The sequence below is a fragment of the Calidris pugnax genome, unplaced genomic scaffold (assembly GCF_001431845.1).
Source record: "Calidris pugnax isolate Ruff unplaced genomic scaffold, ASM143184v1 scaffold14, whole genome shotgun sequence".
In the NCBI taxonomy this organism is placed as follows: domain Eukaryota; kingdom Metazoa; phylum Chordata; class Aves; order Charadriiformes; family Scolopacidae; genus Calidris; species Calidris pugnax.
This window is the reverse complement of record NW_015090793.1, coordinates 8,807,926-8,826,296: the sequence shown is the minus strand read 5'-3', so window position 1 is coordinate 8,826,296 and position 18,371 is coordinate 8,807,926. Positions and strand designations below refer to the sequence as shown.

The 18,371-nt window shown below is 46.2% G+C and overlaps 1 protein-coding gene across 2 annotated transcripts in view; it reads left to right on the top strand.

Annotated features, from left to right (window-relative positions):
• Positions 1–18,371, top strand: part of FGFRL1 (fibroblast growth factor receptor-like 1) — a 173,545-nt gene that overhangs the window by 32,152 nt on the left and 123,022 nt on the right. The window contains exon 1 of one of the 2 annotated variants that reach the window (XM_014936088.1): positions 6,435–6,517. The exons of the other annotated variant lie outside the window; for it this stretch is intronic. The gene's annotated coding sequence lies outside the window, so the exon portion shown is untranslated. Of the gene's footprint in view, positions 1–6,434; positions 6,518–18,371 lie in introns of those variants that run through there. 2 annotated transcript variants of the gene reach the window in all.

Here is an 18,371-nt window from a genome sequence, read left to right as displayed (position 1 = left end):
CATCCCTCTTTGCCTAGTTTGGGGGAATTCACCAAGAAGTTGATACAGGTTGAGCTTTTACTGCCTGTCCTGCAGAGCCTCACAGATAGATGGGTAGAAGCTTTAAATAGAAGAAAGACAGCTCCGGGCTACTGTTGTGGTCCTCCTTTCTTCGTGTTCTAATGCACATGGACCGTAGGATTTTCTATTGCTGTGGTCTACTAAAATGAATTGGTTTTTTGATGTGGAAGTGAAAGGGAAAAATACTTAAGATGGGAATGTGATTCAGGACCTCCCTTACAACTGGAGAAGCCATTCTTGAGACACTGATTTCACCATCAAGTCTGATTTTTTGCATTTTTTGCAGTGATTTTTAATGTGATCTTTAGGCTTAAAAATTGAAAATGTTGTACATTTAATCACTCCAGACAATACTTAACTTTTACCAGATGTTATAGATACAACAATTGTTTCTTGTATGACAATTAGATGGGGAACTCTCAAAAAGACTGTTGCAATGACATGCCATGCTCCCCCAATCTCTGCTATTTAATTATGCTTCCTGTCTTTGCATACTGAAGAAAGCACTTTCCATCTCTTTCAGAATGAACGAATTAAACAGAATACTTGTATTTGCATCTTCTTGCAAATGATGATTTTAGTAGCCTCTGCCTACCCTCTGAGTTCTGTGTGTTACCTTATTCAGGCCACAGTCCTGCTGAAATTCATGGGTGTTGCACCTTGTAGTGGATAGATCTTAAAATGCTTTATAGAGGCAGTTGGCACCCTTGTCCCTGCTTTACAAATCCAAGGCACAGGGAAGAGCTTTAACCAAGCAGCAAGGGAAAGAGACTATGACCCACCTTATAGAATCATAGAATTATAGAATGGTTTGGGTTGGAAGGGAACTTAAAGATCATCTAGTTTCAACCCCCCTGCCATGGGCAGGGACACCTCCCACTAGAGCAGGTTGCTCAAACCTATAGCTCAAACTTATAGTCAGTGGCAGTGTTGTTGGTCAGCATTAGATCACTCCAGCTCAAACTGCTGCTGTCGTCTCTCCCTCCTATGGCTCTTCAACCAGGGCTGGGCACTAGTTATTAAGATACAGAAGAAGAACTGAATTTGGCCTGGCTTACTTTGTGTGTACAGCCTACAGGATACAAATCTAAGTGTGTAAATTTGCAGATACGGAGCCAACTCTCCAAAAAAGGTCAGAGATAAGTGAGGACGAGGATGCTCTAGTGAAAGGGGCTTCTCCCATACGCTGGAGAATTTGACATTCTCACTGCTGCTGCTGTAGGTGTGCAGCATCATTGGGGAAATCATGTCATGGCTCTTTTGTTTCTTATTCTTAGTTATTCTTGTTAGTTCTCTGAATGCTTCAGTTCAACTCTGGTCGGACAGCCTACTCCTGCTATGGGAAGGAGCTTTCTGTAAACTGTATGAAATCATGTGGCTGCAGCACTTGTTCTGACTCGATCAAGTAGACCCTCTGCTTTTCTGTCTGTCTCTAGATTGAAGCCAGGAAAGTTGGAAAGGGTCAGAAAGCAGCATATATTGGCTTTGGATGCAGTCCTCACTGCTGCTTTTTCTATTTCGGTACGCTGTCTCCCAGCAGCCACGCAGTCCCTGCCATGGGGGGCATCAACCCTGAGCGGCTGCAGGTGGGATTGGCCGACTTGCTTTGCTCTGAAGCCACGCGCAGACCCCTGCTGTTCATCCAGACTGGTGGTCTCTTCCATCCCCCAGCTTGCTCCCCCCAATTCCCCACCTCCTCCCGTGCCGGGGCGCTTTGCATGCATGTGGTGGTGAGCTCCGGGGCCGCGCAGAGCGGTCTCCCTGCCAGCCTCTCGGGCGCCCTGCCAGCCGCCCTGCTCCCTTGGGCTGACAAAAGCTGGGGCTGCCGCGGGAGGAAGCATGTGCAGCTCCCAAGGGGAAAAGGAGAGCGAGCACTTTGTATCACTTGACAGGAAGGCCTCTGCTTGACAAAAGAGTGCTGCTGACAGGCTCCAAAAAGCAGCCCGGGGCTTAAATTTCCTGAGCCAGCAAGACATGGCGAGCCTCAGTGCAGAGGGGTTAAATAGATGGGAACGAGAGTAGGATCACCTGGGTGTTGGCAGACCTTGGCAGGTGGGTTCCTGACCTGTGCATGGCTCTGGCTTCCCAAAAGGTGAGTTTTCCACCTATCCCTTCCAGCCCCTGGTGTCTGTGCAGCAGCTGGGGCATCGGGGATGCCGGCAGCTCGGGAAGCGCTTGCCAGATTTTTCACTTCCCCCTCTGCTCCCCCCGGCCCGAGGCTCGCACAGCAGTGAAGTAATCTGTGACATTCAGACAGCGGGAAGGGGAAGCCGCTGCAAAATAAAATAACAGCATCAGGAAGCGGCACCGTGCTCTTTCCCGCTCCCAGCTGGGAAATGACAACACTTCATTCAGCTGCTCCCAGCCCGTCGCCGGTTCAGCCCTTGCCGAGCGGTGCTGGCTAATAACAACTTCCCCGGCTGCCCCCGCTCGGCGCTGCCTGCCCAGTGGGCGCAGGGCTACGGGGAAGATGAGGCAGGCGAGGTGCCAGCAAAGAGTCACTTTAACAGCAGGCGCCGTACAGTAACACCTGGCAAAACAGTTGCTTGGGTTTATAGCTTCTGTGAAGACCCTGGAGGGTGTTTCTTTTACATTTTAATTCCTGCTAGTTACATTTTGCAGGAAACCCGGAGCCCCCCCCTTCCTTTTATGGTGGCTGTTACTTTTACAGATGTATTGCAATCCAGTGTTTCACAGCCCAAATCCAGTGTGTAAGTGAGACTGCCAGAGGCAAGCTGACCGCTTGGACAGGTGGTGTGTGCGTTGGGAAAGAGGTTTTTCTCTCTTCCTCCTCCTCTTCTCGTTATAAACCAACCCCTTGATGCAAGACACTGTGTCTCTCTAGGCAGGTATCTGAGCGCAGGAGGCTGGTCCTGCATTTCATCCATGGTTTCTCTTCAATAGGCATGAAAGTGCAGGGAAGTTGATGAGCCTTCTTTTGTGACTTGCCCAAACCAACAGACAACAACCAGTCGAACCGCAGCTCCCAGGCAGAGGCTGCAGTTTGTTCCTGGGGTAAAATAATCCTAGAAGGGGAGACGCTTAGTTTTGTGGATGCTCAGGTTTGTTAGCGCTGATCTGACAGTGTGAAAGGGAGTGTGTGAAAAAGTGCGGGTATCATCTAACTGTAGGCATCTAATTTGGGTAGGACTCAGAGTGGTGTCTACTCTGTCCATTAGCTACACAGGAGGGTAAAGATAGGCAGCGTAAATAGCTCCAGACATCCGAGCTTACAGGACAGCCTCTGGAGGGAAACGGTGCTGAAAATGCCTTTGCTTTAATGGTCAGAACTGGGCTGGACAGTGCACCAGTGAGGAGCTCATGTGCTGATGAAACACAAGGGCTGGTAGTGAAAGGTCTCCTCTGTCATTACCCAACCCTGCTAATCTGAACCAGAAGTGTTTCCCTGCCTTCCCTAACAGCAAGCGATTCTTCAAAAGCAACCTCAATTTTCCCTTCTCTAGTGTTCCCTCCCTTTCATTAAGGGGGGAAAAAATACAACCTGGCACATCAGACCTGATGAATAGAGGCTGATGACACCGGCCAAGCACCTTAACATTGACAGCAAGATCCACAGACTTCAAATCCTCAAAAGCAGATTATATTCTTTGTTTATGTACGACTGGAATGTGAAAATAAGCAAGGCAAAGCCTCCCTTGTTAACTGGAGTCCTAAACCGCAGATCTGTTGTGGATTTAATGCCTGTTCTCCTCATCTGAATCTGAATGGACACAAAGGAGTCAGTGCCTGGTGATGGGCTTGAAGTTCCCAGAGAATTTCTGTCTACTGTTTGGGGTGCTCACGGTTTCGGCTCTGGTGGGCCTGACTGTGGCTGTCCACAAGCCCTCGGTAATCTTGTGGTTCCTTTCTAACATTGGCTCCTAAAAACTGCTTTCAGAAATCACAAAGCAGAAACGGTTGCAAGTAAATGCATGGGGCTGCGTGTGTGTCAGTGCTGCCTAGGGCAGGTGGCCTCACTGCTGCCCTCCAAATCGGCCATCTCCAAACGCTGTGCCATCCTGGGTTGAAGCTGGCAGAGCATACTTACGGTCCTTGTGCTGCTGGGTGGGCACTGGTGGGAGGAGGAGGACGCCATGCGAGTGGCTGTTCTGAAGACTGCTCTTGGAGGATGGTGTGGATGAGGTTGCTGTTTGACAGAGATGTTTAGAAAGGATAGGGGCTTGATTTGCAACAAAATATTGCCCACCAAGGACTCATCAAGATGGCTTTTTAGCACAGGACGCAGCTTGTCTTCTAGGGATCCCAGGCCAGATTTTCCATAGACTTTAATCATGCAACTCTCAGGGTTAGAATGCAATTCCTGTTGTTTTTAAATCTTTTAATATTGTTTCTAAAAGCAGCCACTTTTTTTTCTTAGCATGCACCAACAACTTTAGGGGGTAACAGTGTTCGTGGAGCCCCACAAGTTGCCCCTCCAGCTTCTAGGCCCTCTTTTTGCATGCTGTGACTTGATGGCATGACCCAAGAGATGATGTCATCTCATTGCTGTGCTGCCGTCACTGGACATGTGGAAAGGAACATACACTCCATGGCATGTAGGATATAGTTCAGCCAAATAAAACACCAAGCTAGTCCTACAAATTGCTGAGAGGTTGCCCCTGCTGTAATTTTCCCACCTGCTGGCTTTGGGATTGTCTCTTCAGCCCTTCAGATGGTCACAGCCTGAGCGGCTGCCCCATCTATATGGAGCTGCCTTGTGCTTGCACAAGGATGACATAAATATCTGTCCATGTTCCTGTGTTTTTGGGGTTTTTTTTGAGTTGCTTCTGAATGTTAAAGCCAGTTTGTGTTTTGCGCCTGGTTTTTATCACCCAGGCTCCACCGCTGTCAATCCTCTTGCAATTGCTTATGTTAATCCTCTTGCTGGCTATTTCTTTTCCTCTACCCAGCATCAGTCTCCCCAGGATTCTTGCCCTGCAGTGCAGCTAAATTCTGAGAGCACTGGACTCTTCACCTGCATCCCAAATCAACACAAAATGTTTGCAGGTTTTTTTGTCCAGGTGCACTAAGCAAGCAAAGGTATTAAATAATGTCACCATCTGCTGATGGTGCTGGTCTGGTCCTGGTTTGCCACAGAATGCAAGAGCGCAGCTGTGAGCTGTAAAGAGGAGGCCCCTGGCAGGTATGTCTGGACTGGTAGTGCCCCAAAGCCATGTTTCCCTATACAATGAGTCTGATTTTAAAGTGTCTGCTCACTTGTGGTTGTGGAAACCCATGCGAAGGGTGGTATGACCTACCCTTGGGGTGATTCCTGCCTCTGCAATCAACCTGCTGTGGGACCTTGACCAATTCACTTCGTAGCTCGGTTCATTCCCCTGCTTTCTGTCCACTCCCTCCATTTGGACGTGCTCTCTCGTTGTGCATTTGCATTTGATCAGGGTTCTGATCCTGACTGGGACCTTGGGGGAAGTGCTGTAATAATCGTGATGTAAAACCCTACTGTGTCAATTTGACAGGGCCTTAACCTGTTTTGTATCACTGTAAATGACTGCCCTGAGTGAAGTAAGCACTCCCTCTTTTCCGTGCATGTAACTACATTAGCTCTAATATATATATAAAAGAAAAAACTGGGAAAAGAACTGTTTTTCATCAGAAATGGCAGTCCTGTCCCATTGAAATGAAAGCACCTCACATAGCAGCACGGGCTTTGCTGAGCTTCAGACCTAAACAATCCTCTTGAAAAATAAGGGTTTCCTTTTAAGATAGTTTCCACACTTAAAGTGTTGCTGCTGCTCCACGTCAATGTGGATTTCAAAATCTCTGAAACTGTGAAACAAAATACCCACCTTCTGCCTAACTCTAGATGGCAGGAGGCTTTCAGTACCCTTTCCTGCATGCTGGGCAGGACGTGGGCTTTAGAGGTAGCCGGTTGGGTAGAGGGACACAACACAGGGACCCAGATCATCTTGGTCCTGTTGTCTGCCTTGGTACGGGCTTCACGTTCAGCCCCAGTCAATGAGCTGTGTCTGCAGATAAAGAGCTATTCTGGTAAAGTGCGCTGAGAGGGGACGTGTAAATGCAATAAAACCTTAAATTTATGCAATATATACCCACGACTGAGCCTCCTCTCCCTTGGAATTAGAGCTTCTCGTCTGTTTTAGGAAGTGGTCCTCCTTAAATTAAAAAGTAAGACGCAGCCTCAATAAGACCAGCCGACTGGTCGGACGTGGAGGCGGCAGCAGCTCCGCTGCGGGGGCACCCGGCGCTTGGCAGCAGACGGGGACACCACCCGCCCGCTAACGGCCCCAGCTCGTTAATCTGAAACCGCCGTATGCCGGTCTTGGGATGGTTTTAAAATAGCAAGTCAAGAGGGAAGCCACATTTGTGTAGGGGCTGAGGAGGGAGCCAAGCCTGAGATAGTGTGTCTGGACAGCATGGACGGAAGGGCCTCCTTCTTCCTATCGGCCAGCCCCCGCATGGGTTTTTGCCTTTAAAGGTGACTTTTTTCAGATAAATGCCTACTGGTGTGGAGGTTGGGGGAGGAAAAACTGGCAGCTGAGGCAGAGAAGGGTCTGCACTTAATTCTCTCTGTTGAGGTGGCTGTCCAGACCCACTGCAATGGCTGCCATGAGGAGCTGTGTTGGGCAGTGTGGTGGGTAGGGTGTGATGTGGTGGGTAGGGTGTGACATGGTGGATGTAGCACAACATGTTGGGTAGGGCATGGTGGTGGTGAACTCCTGATGTGGCTGGTGGACCCGGTATGTGTGGGGAGGGCTGGTGCTGGCAAATGAGGGTAGAGAAGTGGGACACTACATGACAGGAGAGGGAGGAGGTCCTGGTGACAATGGGAGCTGGTGCCGATGCTGTGAGCAACGAGGACATCAAGGTTTTCAGGGTAAAAGGGATGAAAGTATGGTCAAATAGAAGCAAGATTTCTGAAATGCAGCAGTTAAAGCCTTGTTTTCTGGTGTTTGCAGCACTTTCAGCTGGCCAGGGCCACCTCTTGTCCCATCATGTGTCCTACACTTTTAAATTAAAGGGTGTTTATGGGAATTGCCCCATTTCTCGAGCAGAAGTTGCACTGATGCATGAGACCTCAGAGCCAAAGCAGCTCCCTCAGGGTTACGGGGGTGGAATCAGTCCCTGTTCCTGAAAAAACGGTGGAGGGACTCTCTAAAGTGATCTCTTTCCGAGGTGGGAGGAGACCATGGTGAACCCGGTATCCCAGCCTCCTGCAGTCCTTGAAATTGCTTTTGCTTAACCTACCCAGTGGCCATTTTCACGCTTTGGAGGTTCCCTCCCTTGTCCTGGGTATTAACTGGGATGTGCAAGCAAGGCTAAGGTGGGTGTTTGAGCCTGACATCTATCTCAACATGAAGGGGTGTGGTGGTGAGTCTGCTGTGTGGCTGGGGTGCCCTGCACACCCTGCTGCTGGCTGCATTCTCACTCTTCTCCTCCAAGACATGAGCTGTACCATTTGAAGTATATATCCACTTCCGTGTACCTATTTGGACCAAGCAGATCAGAGGAAAACCTTCGGCCAGGAGTGCTCTCCTCATTTATTAGAGCCTTGACAAGTTAAATAGAGATAGAGATTAAATATGAATGGGACTTATGTTGGAAAGATCAACCTTAGAGACATTAAAGAAAAGGGAGTTAAGTCAACAGGAAAGTCGCCTGACTAATAGGAGGAAAATCTAAGTCTGAGGGGGTGCTGTTGGTGTCCTGGTTCCCTTGTGGAGCAGAGGAGCTGTGGGTAGGACACCTGAAAGATGTCTGGCGTTGCTCTCTCATGGGTAAGCTGCAGCCATGGAAAAGCAGCATAGTTTTAAACTTTCTTACAAGTTTGTCTTTCTGGAAGACAAAACAATAAAAGCTGTCCACTTTTGCAGTTTACGTGCAATGCAATTAGTGGATCCTTTCCATGTGCTGACAGATTTCATCTGTCTGTCTGTCCTTAGTTATTAATTGCTTAGACTGCTAAACACAAGTTTCTCATTCATTATCTTTATTTTCATCAATACTTGTCTGATGGTATACATAGCTGTCAAACTGAGCTAAGTATTACCAGTTCCTGGCAGATTTGTGTATTATTTGCATGAGAATAGCTTTATGCTGCCAGTTTAAATTACAGTGAATGTGCCGTCATGTTAATGACAAGATCAAGATGACTCCAGCTTTGTGTCACTGTAACAGCAAAACTTGGACTATGTGCTATTTTTTGCCATTGCATAGGAGGTTTGGTTGTTTTGTTGTTTTTTTTTTTTGTTTTTTTTTTTTTATAATTGATGGTCTTTTTTGTTTCTTTATTTTTAAAGCATTTACTGAAAAAGTGAATGCCATTTTAAGGCTATTTCTTTAGCAAGGAAGCATGTTATAAATAGAAGGCAAAGCTCTTCATTCCAAGAAAGCGCTGCAAATCTGGACCACATCTGCTGACTTCAGCAGTCACCCCAGGTTTACACAACACACACATTGCAGCTGGACTCATGTTGTGTATACTTAGAGAGAGTTAAGTCACCACTAGAGGTGATGGAAACATTTTTGTGAAGTGAAGCTTTCCTGAAATTGTTTCTGTACTTTTGTTGAAACCAACATACTTGTAAAGAGGTAGAAGTTTTGAAGGAAATGTAAGTAGGAATGTCCCAAGAGAGAGGCCAAAGCAGAGGAAGAGGAAGACAGTGTGGTGCTCCTCATTTTGAGCTCAGCGTGCTGGTTCAGCATATGGAGCTTCAAGTTCAAATGTCTGATCTGGAATTAAATATACCTTTGAAACAAGGAGAGTGGGAGACACTTAGCCCTGCATCTCTGACATTCAGTGTCAAAACTGTAACTTCATTCCTGAATAAAAGCTGAAAGGAGAGTAAAATGAAAAGAAGAGAAGAAAGGGACTTCATATTTGGTACTAGCTGATGCAGTATGTGTTTGTGCATTGCTTGCTGTGCTTGTGGAGGTGTTCAGCCTTCCCTCTGGTGTCCCTTATGGCAGCCTTCATCATATTGACAGCTTTCAGAGTCATCTACTTGAAGGTACAATAGATATTAGGCAGTCTTATTATCTAAGAAGTTTATTCATATACTGTAAGGTCAGAATATTTGCATACTCTCCATACACAGCATCATGGAAATGAATTCTGTAGCCTATTTATGATCAGAACTCAAATCCTAAAACCTGAGCAAACTGAGTTTGGACTAAGACTCAAGAACTGTTGCTTCTGCTGAGATTAGAGGGCTCAGAGTGGTTTTAGGGCTGTAAGATGCTTGCACACATCTTTGGCAGAGTGGCAATCTAACGCATCATGACCATTTCCAACATTGGATAACTGAGATGCTTCTAGACTGATTTCAAAGCCAAGTAAAGCAATGTCCCTGAGTGCTGTGAGTTAACATTTTGCATTGGATAACACAGTATTCAGAGGCATGTGTCAGAGGATGGAGAAGTATGTCACAGTTTTTTGGGGACAGTGATCCTCTTGTGCCGTGTCATAAATGTCATGGATGCATGTGCTTGTCATGGCTGTTGCTTTGTTGGTGTACAAGCCACAAAGCACTGCTACCTAATCCAAAAACCTCTGCCTTCTTACTGGGCATTAGGCATTTTCCATGTGTATGCAGATCATAATCCAAAATCACTTTGTCATAAAGGGAGACAATGTAGAAGACAAACCACATAGCCAAAAACTGTCACTAAAGCTAGACTCCTGAACTTTCCTTCGCTGCTTTTTAAAGACTTTTCTCTCTCCATCATGGACAGCATGAGGTTCCCAAATAACGGATACCCTTCTGCTTAGTTTACAACAAACAGGTAAACAATGTCATGTTTATGGTGGACTTATTCCTTCTCTCAGGGGCAGGATGAATCACGTCAGTACCAGAGGCACAGGGCTTGGTATGTAGCTCTTCCACCACTGGAGCTGGCTCCTTGGTGACCAAATGATAGAAAGGCAAGTGGATCTTACCCTTCTAGGCTGAAGCATGGGGGAACTGGGCTCTGCCACAGGTCTCCTGTGTTCCTTTGGGAGATACCAGTCTCCTTCAGGTGTTTTTTTTCAGTCAGGGTTCATCCTCCTACCTTCTCATCCCTGGTCATCTGTATCTGCGCCACATAGTGCTGTTGTGCCACTTGTGCTGATCAGGTTGTTTGTGTGTTTGTTTGGCAAACAGAATCAGTGAAATGAACTAGTTTAAAAACATAAAAGCAAGCCCCAATAAAGAGAACAGCAACAAAAACCTCCTTGAGAGTTTATAATGCTTCCTATCCCCCGTTGCTTTTTCTGTGCAGATTTTAAGCGTGGTGAGGCAGGGGCTCTCTCTGGAGCACGGAGCCTCTGAGCTCGCTGGCGTCCTTGAAGCGATGTGTTATAAACAGGAAGGAAAGAGGGAAGAGCCCAGGTCTCGTCAACAGAGAAAGCATGTGGCTATTTTTGTGGGCAGGAAACCTTACCAGACCCAATAGTTTGGAACCTGGATGTGTTTGTGAGAGGTAGCCAACCTTTCCTAGAAGTAACCTTTTGCACCCTTGCTGTTGAAATCCCCGTACTGACATCCTAACCCTGCTGGAGTGCAGCCTTTTCATTTCTTCCATGTGCCAGCAAGCTTTTTTTTTTCTCCCCTCCCCCTGCTCCCCCCCAGTCAGTCTATTCCATCCCTCTTAGAACAGGCTGTCCTGCTGGGATGTTTCACTGCAATTAGATTTTAGGTGTCAGGAGCAGATAATGGGCAAACACGTATCAGGGGAGATGGCACTTAGCTAATCACTGTCTCTCTTTATCTTACAGGCTATTTTAGGGCAAAACAACAACAATGCAAGAAAGCTTCCACTGTAGTGTCTGTGGTTGAGATTGGCTGCTGTTACTTTGGGGTTGTGTTGGCATTTCCATTCTGGCTTCATGCAATGCCTTCCCAACGGCCTTGTTTTCACAGCTGCCCCATGACCAGGCAGGAGCCGAGTGGCAAATGAACGTAGCCACAACTCCTGCAGCATTGTTGGCACATCTTCTGCTGGATCGCTTTTGTGTTGTCTTGTTTGTGTTGTCTTGTTTGTTTCCCCGGGCAAACCAAAAACCTGGGTGTGGAGGTGTATGGGAAAAGGAGATGAGATATTAGGATAATTACCATCGTCCGTGAAACCTCCACATCTTATACGCCTGTTACAACAGCAGCATTTAGGGTTGAAACTGCATCTTTAAACATCTTAGTTTAAACACTTGAGTCTCTGAATCTCCATCATCTACCTACTTTAGGTGCCTTGCATCATCTTGCTGGGATCTGTTTCAGCAGCAGAGACGAAAAAAATATGTTGAACAAAACCTGGGATGGCTGACCTTATACGCAGAGATTACTTTTCAAGCATTCTTTGCCTGAAACTAATTACTTCATACAAATTAGACCTTTCTAAGTGGTGAATTGTCAGGGAGGCACCTGTGGATGTTGTCAGTCAGGCTCCAAAACTTAGCTCCTGGTGGAATAAAAGCCCAGTTGAGCTTCTCCAGTTTACGTGAGGGTTGTTACTCTGAGGACTTGCCCTCGGTACCCCAGCCAGCTGAAATAGTGGAGAAAAAACAGGAGAAGCTTTGTATGTGTGACAGTTTTGGAAAAACAACTTTAAAGAGAAATAGAGACTCCATCTTCTTGCTTGCTGCCGTCCCATACAAAAAAGAAATCTCGCCATGTAACTCCTGAATTGCAGGAATTCCTGGAGCCTCAGCAAACCCTGTCTAATCTCTCCCAGTCCCTCACGTATCACCTCTGAATGTTTTCAGTGAGTTCCCAGACCTCGTGCTTTCTTGCTCCTGATAACTAGCCATTGCTGGCATGCCAGAACCGCTGCATTGCATAGTTCAGCTATCAACAAAAATATAGTGAGATAAAGGGGTTGGTTAATACCAGAGTGTCTGTGGTAATTCAGATGTCAGAGATACTCAACTGGCTTTCCCGGAGAAGTTCTTTAAATGGGTCAAGTTACTTTGGGAAAATAGTATCTAGCCCTTTTGACAGTGTGAACATCCATAAGAACATCATGCAAACATTTCCTCCTGTTGAAGAGTCAGGCAGCCATCAAATATACCCGTAGTACTTCAGAGTCTGGGCAAAGTAATACCACCTTGTCTGGGACTTTCCGAAGATAGCCTCTTGGGTGATGAGCATGTTTGGAAAGCTTAGAGTTGCAATTGAAGATGAAACACCGGTCTGAATGCTGGGCAGTGAGTTTTTTTGAGAATTAAGCCCATTAAAAAAAATATAAAAAGAAATGTGATAGAGGAGCTGAAGGATTTATTAAAATGACAGAGCAATTGTAGGATCACAGATGCCAAAGAGGAAGAACAGGGCTATTGGGTCTTCCTGCCAGGTCAGGACTGTTCCCTGTAGTGTCTCATCCAGCAACCTGTTCGGTTGTTTCGAGCGATAGTTTACATTGCTTCCCTTCTGAGACCATTGTATTTCCTGATAGGAAAACTTAGTAACAATAAGCCCTAACTGCCAGGCTACATTTTTCTTCTGTCTAATTGCTGGCGAATATTCTTATTCATTTTAATGGGAAACACATACTTAAAACAGAGAGACGGGTTCCCATGGGCTCCTTTAGATGGTATGCCATTGTCCATGGTATTTTCACCAGTGTGATGAAATGGAGAATGCTGGAGAGTACATCTTAGGATTGATGTGTTCATGTCTGTCCATATCCAGTGGGTGTGATGATCTGGCAGCTCAGACAGCTTATATGGTTTGTTGTGAAGAATGATACCAACCATGTTAAGGTCTGTGGCCTGTGAAGTTGAATAGTGCAGGAGTGGTGGTCTTGGTGTTGAAACCATTTTCTGGGAACCAGGATGGGTAGAGTCTCTCCCTGACTTTGCTACTAACTTGGGCAAACATCTTTAAGCCATGGTAAACTTGTGAGTGAAATGAGGGTTTGTTCCTCCTGTGATCCCTATCAGAGAAATGCTCCGGCAATTTGTGGCCCAAGTAACACTGTATAAGGCACTACTGCATGTGTCAGAGCAAATGTGCACTTGGCATGTGGAAAATGCAGGGCAGAGTGTGTCCACTTTGTTTCTAATGAAAGACATTTGAGCATTTGCATTTGAGATAGATGCAGAGCACTGTTGCCCACTGAGCAGCGGTGACTTGATCACGTTTGGGAGTTTATAGCTGTTATGGGCAAGGTCCAGAGAATGCTTGGAGCTCCATGTGCTGGAGAAGCTCTGGAGAAGTGCAAAAGAGAGTAATTACACAAGTCCAGGATTTTATCCACAGAGATGTGGATCTGTGCAGATCTTGTATGTATTTGCACTGGGTAGGGGAGGAAGAAGCAGGAAAGAAGAGACTGCGGTCACCTCCTCCATTCATGGGGATGCTGTGCTTCACCATTTATGGAGGGGGATTGGCCTCAGCTGTGAAGGCAGCTGCCAGTCTGCCCCCCCCCGACCGTTACTTAATGCTTGTTAAATGAACACAACCTTTAGTTCAGGTTCAGTATTTCACTTGATAGCTCTCTATACAGCCACCGGGGCTGGGAAAGGGGAGGGAAGAGGAATCCCAAGAGCAGAAGCAAGACAGAGGAGAATAGTAAGGGAAGGGAAAAATATAAGGACATTGTTTCTAACAGCACTTAGTGGCCTAGATTTTCCTTTCACAGCTATTTCAAAAGTCTGCTTTATTGTAGATCCATTCAGCTTTTATTGGTATATAGTACACTGTGTAGTAGCAGTCACTGTTGTCTGTTCAGCTCTTAACATGATACTCTGCCAGATGGCAAGAATATAAACCTGCATTTGTACTCTGGGATTGATCAAAGTTTTTTTGCTGTTGTCACCCCTGTAACATTGTCACAGATGTAAGGCTACTACACCCTGGCTCTCATCCCTGCAACCTCCCTGTGTATAAATTCAGTACAGTGCCCCTTTTCATAGCCATATAATGCCCACATTCCTTAAATCCCAAGAATAGCCCCGTGCAGGGGAGGATGCACTGCAAGGTTTCACCAGGAGTTTTTTAAACAAGGCTTGCGCACAGGCAAGCGTAGGGAGTGAAGCTGGCTGGGAGGAGGGTAAATCTCTAGTAGATGTGAATCAGCAGCCCAGATAGTGTAGCTGGGCTGATTTACTCCAGTGGAGAATCCAGCTTGGGATCTCAGCGGGAATCCCTCAAAGGAAAGGCATTTGGTAGTGATTAAAAAAATACTCAAGGCAATGATTGTTCAGTGGTTTTGGATGAACAAAACCTTCCAAAGGCAAGAAGCTGTTTTTTGCATGGGGCGTGGGACTGTGCGTCTATATGGAGTAAAGAGAAATCCCACCCTGTGTGGGGAGGAGATGCAGGGGGGTGGCATGGGGGTCCTATTCTCTGCAGTTTACTCAGGACAATTTAATTAATCTTTAATTAATTTTTACTTTCCCATCTGCTTCTTCCCATCCTTCCCTGGCTTTCAATCTCTATCCTGACAGCCTTTTTCTTGTTGAGGGCATGCATGTGGCATTGTGCTTCTGCAAAGAGCCCTAGTAGTCTTGGATGGCTGCACCATGGGCTGGACTCAGCTGCTTTCCCTGTGGTAGGAGAGCTGTGGTGTCATGATCAGCCTCCCTGGTTGCCATAGGGAGGTGACTAACATTACAACATAAATATCATGGGATATGGTCTTTGCTCAAAGAGAAGCAGGTTGCCCGGTGGCCAAAGAGGTTGCATGCCCATATCAGACAGAAGGAAGCTGAGAGAGACCATCATAAGCAATTCTCTTCTTCCTGCCCTCTAAGTAAATGACTTGTAATTGTGAGGAGTGGGGAGAGAGAGAAGGATGTCTAGAGGTCTGTAGGGCTGTGGAGAGAGCAGCAGGCCCTAGGTAGGAAATGAAAGGGGTCTGGAGAATTTAATCAGATGGCAATACCCAGTCTGTGGTGGTAGAGGTCTGGGAACAGTGTCTAGCATGTTACTTTAGATGGTTTTTACAAGCCTGCACGGTTGTAATCCCACCTCATGCTGATGGACCAGGGTCTTGTGTGGCAAGGGCAGATGATCCCCTTCAATACACCACTGTGTATGAATCAACTCTGGGAAGTGGGTCCTTATGCATGTTGTAAAAAAGTGTTGTCCTCCTGATAGTTCACAAAACTGGCAACTTTCTCTCTTTTTTTTTTTTTTTTAAATAGTTTGGGTTTTTCTCACATTGATGGGGAAGAGGGGAGAAGAAGCCTGGTTTGGGATGATTTATGGCTCCAGGGGTGGCTAACTTTTTGGCGATCCTTGCAGGAAGAGCCCCCAGAGCTTGCCAGCTGTAATGGGCTGAGCTTTCGAGAGAGACACTGAGAGAGATAACATTTTATTTATCCTTGCACAAACAGGCTGATGGAAAACGTGCATGTCCCAGACAAGGGAATTCTCCCTCCTCCCTCTGCCCCCTCACCCCAGTTCAGGCTCCCCAGGAGCAGCTGGGCTCTCTTACTCCTGCAGTCCCTAACAGCTTCAAATTCACTTCCCTCAGCGCCTTCAAAGGAGGTTTTGATAAATGCATTACACTTTACAGCCAGCCAGGGCTCTAATTGCCAGGAGGATTACGATAAGCTTTTTTCTTGTTGTTTCAAAACAATCTGGAGGACGGCATGCCCTCCCGGTGCAGAGGCCCCCCCCAGCCCGACTGCAGCTGGGCAGAGAGGAGGCAGCAAGGTGCCATATTCCTCCCGATTATTGCATTAAACTGGGAGGTTATTTGGTTATAATCCAACCAAAGTGTTGTGGAGCAACACTCGCTGCAGACCTGCTGGTGACCTGTGCTCGACGGGAGACTGGTGCCAAGGCAGCTTCTCCGTCAGCCGCCAAGTGCCCTGGCACCTCAGGGGTCTCGGGAGTCACAGCACCAGACCTGGCTCGTGGGCCAGTGAAGTGGAAACTCAAGAGGTCTGTCAGCCCCTGGCAGCAATTTCTTTTCCCCAGCCGTGTAGTTATGCCGCATGTATAGTGTTTGTCTGTTTTGGTTTTTTTTTTTATTTATTTAAAGGACGCTCCTGCTCCTTTGCTGCCAAGTTTAAGGACCATGGTCTGGTGAAAAAATAATGCAGGAAAAAAAGCAGAGCTGCCTTAAGTTGTGATCTAAAAATAGGGAAACCTACGCCATTAAATTGAGAGGATTTAGAAGCATAACCATAAAGCCAAGAAGAGTTTGCCAGGAGCTATCGAATGACACAGATTTCAACTCCCTGCTTCTTCTGGTTTCTTCTTTTAAAGGTGAACTGAACAGGCTTAGGTTACTATTTTGCTGCTTTTGAGTACAAATAGAGTTCAGGGAGATCCCACTGTGACAGTTATCAATAGAGTTTCCTTTGCAATTTGTATTGATTTCATAATTGGCTATAATCGGCTTCCTCTGGAGAGATGTGGCATCCAGTTCTGCCCTTGGAGCGGTGAACAGGTTGGAGACCTGAGCAGAGGCTTCCAGCCTCTGAACACCATGCTATGCTCTGGTGTCAAAACTGTTAGTGATATCCCTTTAGCAAAATTCACCCTGCGGACATTTTTGGAAGAACTCCACTAGGAAAGTTCCTATAAGTTGATCTTTTTAACATAATGCTGCTCGATGACTGACCAACTCGACGTACTGGTCCCTGTCTCCTTACAGTCACTGACAATTTCCAGCGTGGCTCAGCGAGGTGCTTTTGAACAAGACGGAGTCCCACTTAATTTTCATTTCTCTGCGTGTTTGGCATGAAAAAGTTTTGTTTGAAGTTTTGTTCAAACTCAGCATCACCTTTTCATGTCTAGAAAATCAGTTTTCACATCACAAGCAGATTTCCAGTTAGTTGACATCTTTGATTAAGAGATGCTGCATTTTACCTGGTTTTCTTGGTTATTTACCCACCTTCTATTGCTCAGAGCTTCAAGATTTGCTATACGGACCTGTATGGTGCTAAGATTGTAGTCCTGGGCTTGTATTCACCTCAGGTGACACTGTGCCGCTCTCGCTATTGCTGTGTATGAAAAAGAGTATCAAACAGCTTGCTGTCAAGGAGGGCCTCGTTTGCCTTTTTTTTCTAGACAGTGTCTTTGAGTCAGCTGGGATCTGTTTCTCGGATGCCTTGAGTATGAACAGAGCTGGCCAGTAAGCCAAAGGCAGCATGACAGACGGACAAGGAAATGTTGAGGGAACTTTGAAGGTGATGAAAAGCAAAGTTATTCTAGATAAGCTCTGGAACATACTGCCATGAGATAATACCAGGGCCACGTGCTGGTTGGGATTAAAAAATATGTAGATATGTTGATAATGGGAATATCTGCTCTCATATTACCCAGTTTTTCTTTTTTAAGGGATGTTAATCCTGATGCTTTAAAGGCATATGCTGAATACTGAGGATGCAGTTATTTAAGGAGTGCTTTACTGGTATATAATGGTATGCTATGCAGTCAGTGGCTTCCTAGTATGGATATAGCTACTACAAAAAAGCTGTGCTTTGGCCCACATAGCTAAAGCCTCCTCTGAAAACTTAAGAAGCTGCAGGTTTTCCTATATATACTGTATATACTGGAGTCTCCTAAGTGAGTTAGGGATCACTTTTATGCAGCCTCATCATTACAGTGATAACTCCCTTTCGGATGGGCCCCTTCCCCTTCTCCCCTGCCCCGTCCAAGACTAAATGTTTATTCCTGGCTTTCTGGAAGTAGAAGTTGTCTCATCCAGTGTTACTGGCTTTCAGAATTAGTGCCTAGATGATAGTGTAGCTGGCAACATGTTCAAATCAAGAAGGCTGTAGGTGTGAGGCAATACCTCCATGTCTGATCCATCAAGGCGCTGAGCTTCTTCAGCAAAGCACTGAGCATCCTAAGAGTGAGTGAGCTTTGATTATTGTGCTCCTGCCAAACACCTGGAGGGAGGCATGATTGCACTATAGTGATGCTGTGCAGGCCTGATCTGGGGACCAGACCTAAAGTCCAGTGTGACATGGTCAGGTACCTCTTGTGTCAGAGAGGAGCTGTGATGGGTTGCGAAATGCTGTGCTTGCTGGTAGTGAGGGGGTGAACCGTGATGTGTTGGAATGAACACACCATTGGCTTTGAAGAGACCTTTCTAACCCCAATTCTTGCAGGTGAGTGCTGTTACGTTGATTAACTTGAGTTTAGCTACCAGGGAAAACAGATTCTTCTATCTTAAATGTAAGCTGCTGCCCTTCATGCTGTATGAGCAAAGGCACTACTGCATGTGTAGTATATGGGTATATGGGCGAAGTATATGGGTATTTTCAATGTGCTGCTAATGAAGAGGAAACAGAAGAAATAGAATTTTGGTTTGGCTAGGTATTTTGAAGAGGGCTTCAGTCTGAATTGGAAACACTACCTTTTGACAGGTATGTTCTACATGCTTCAAAA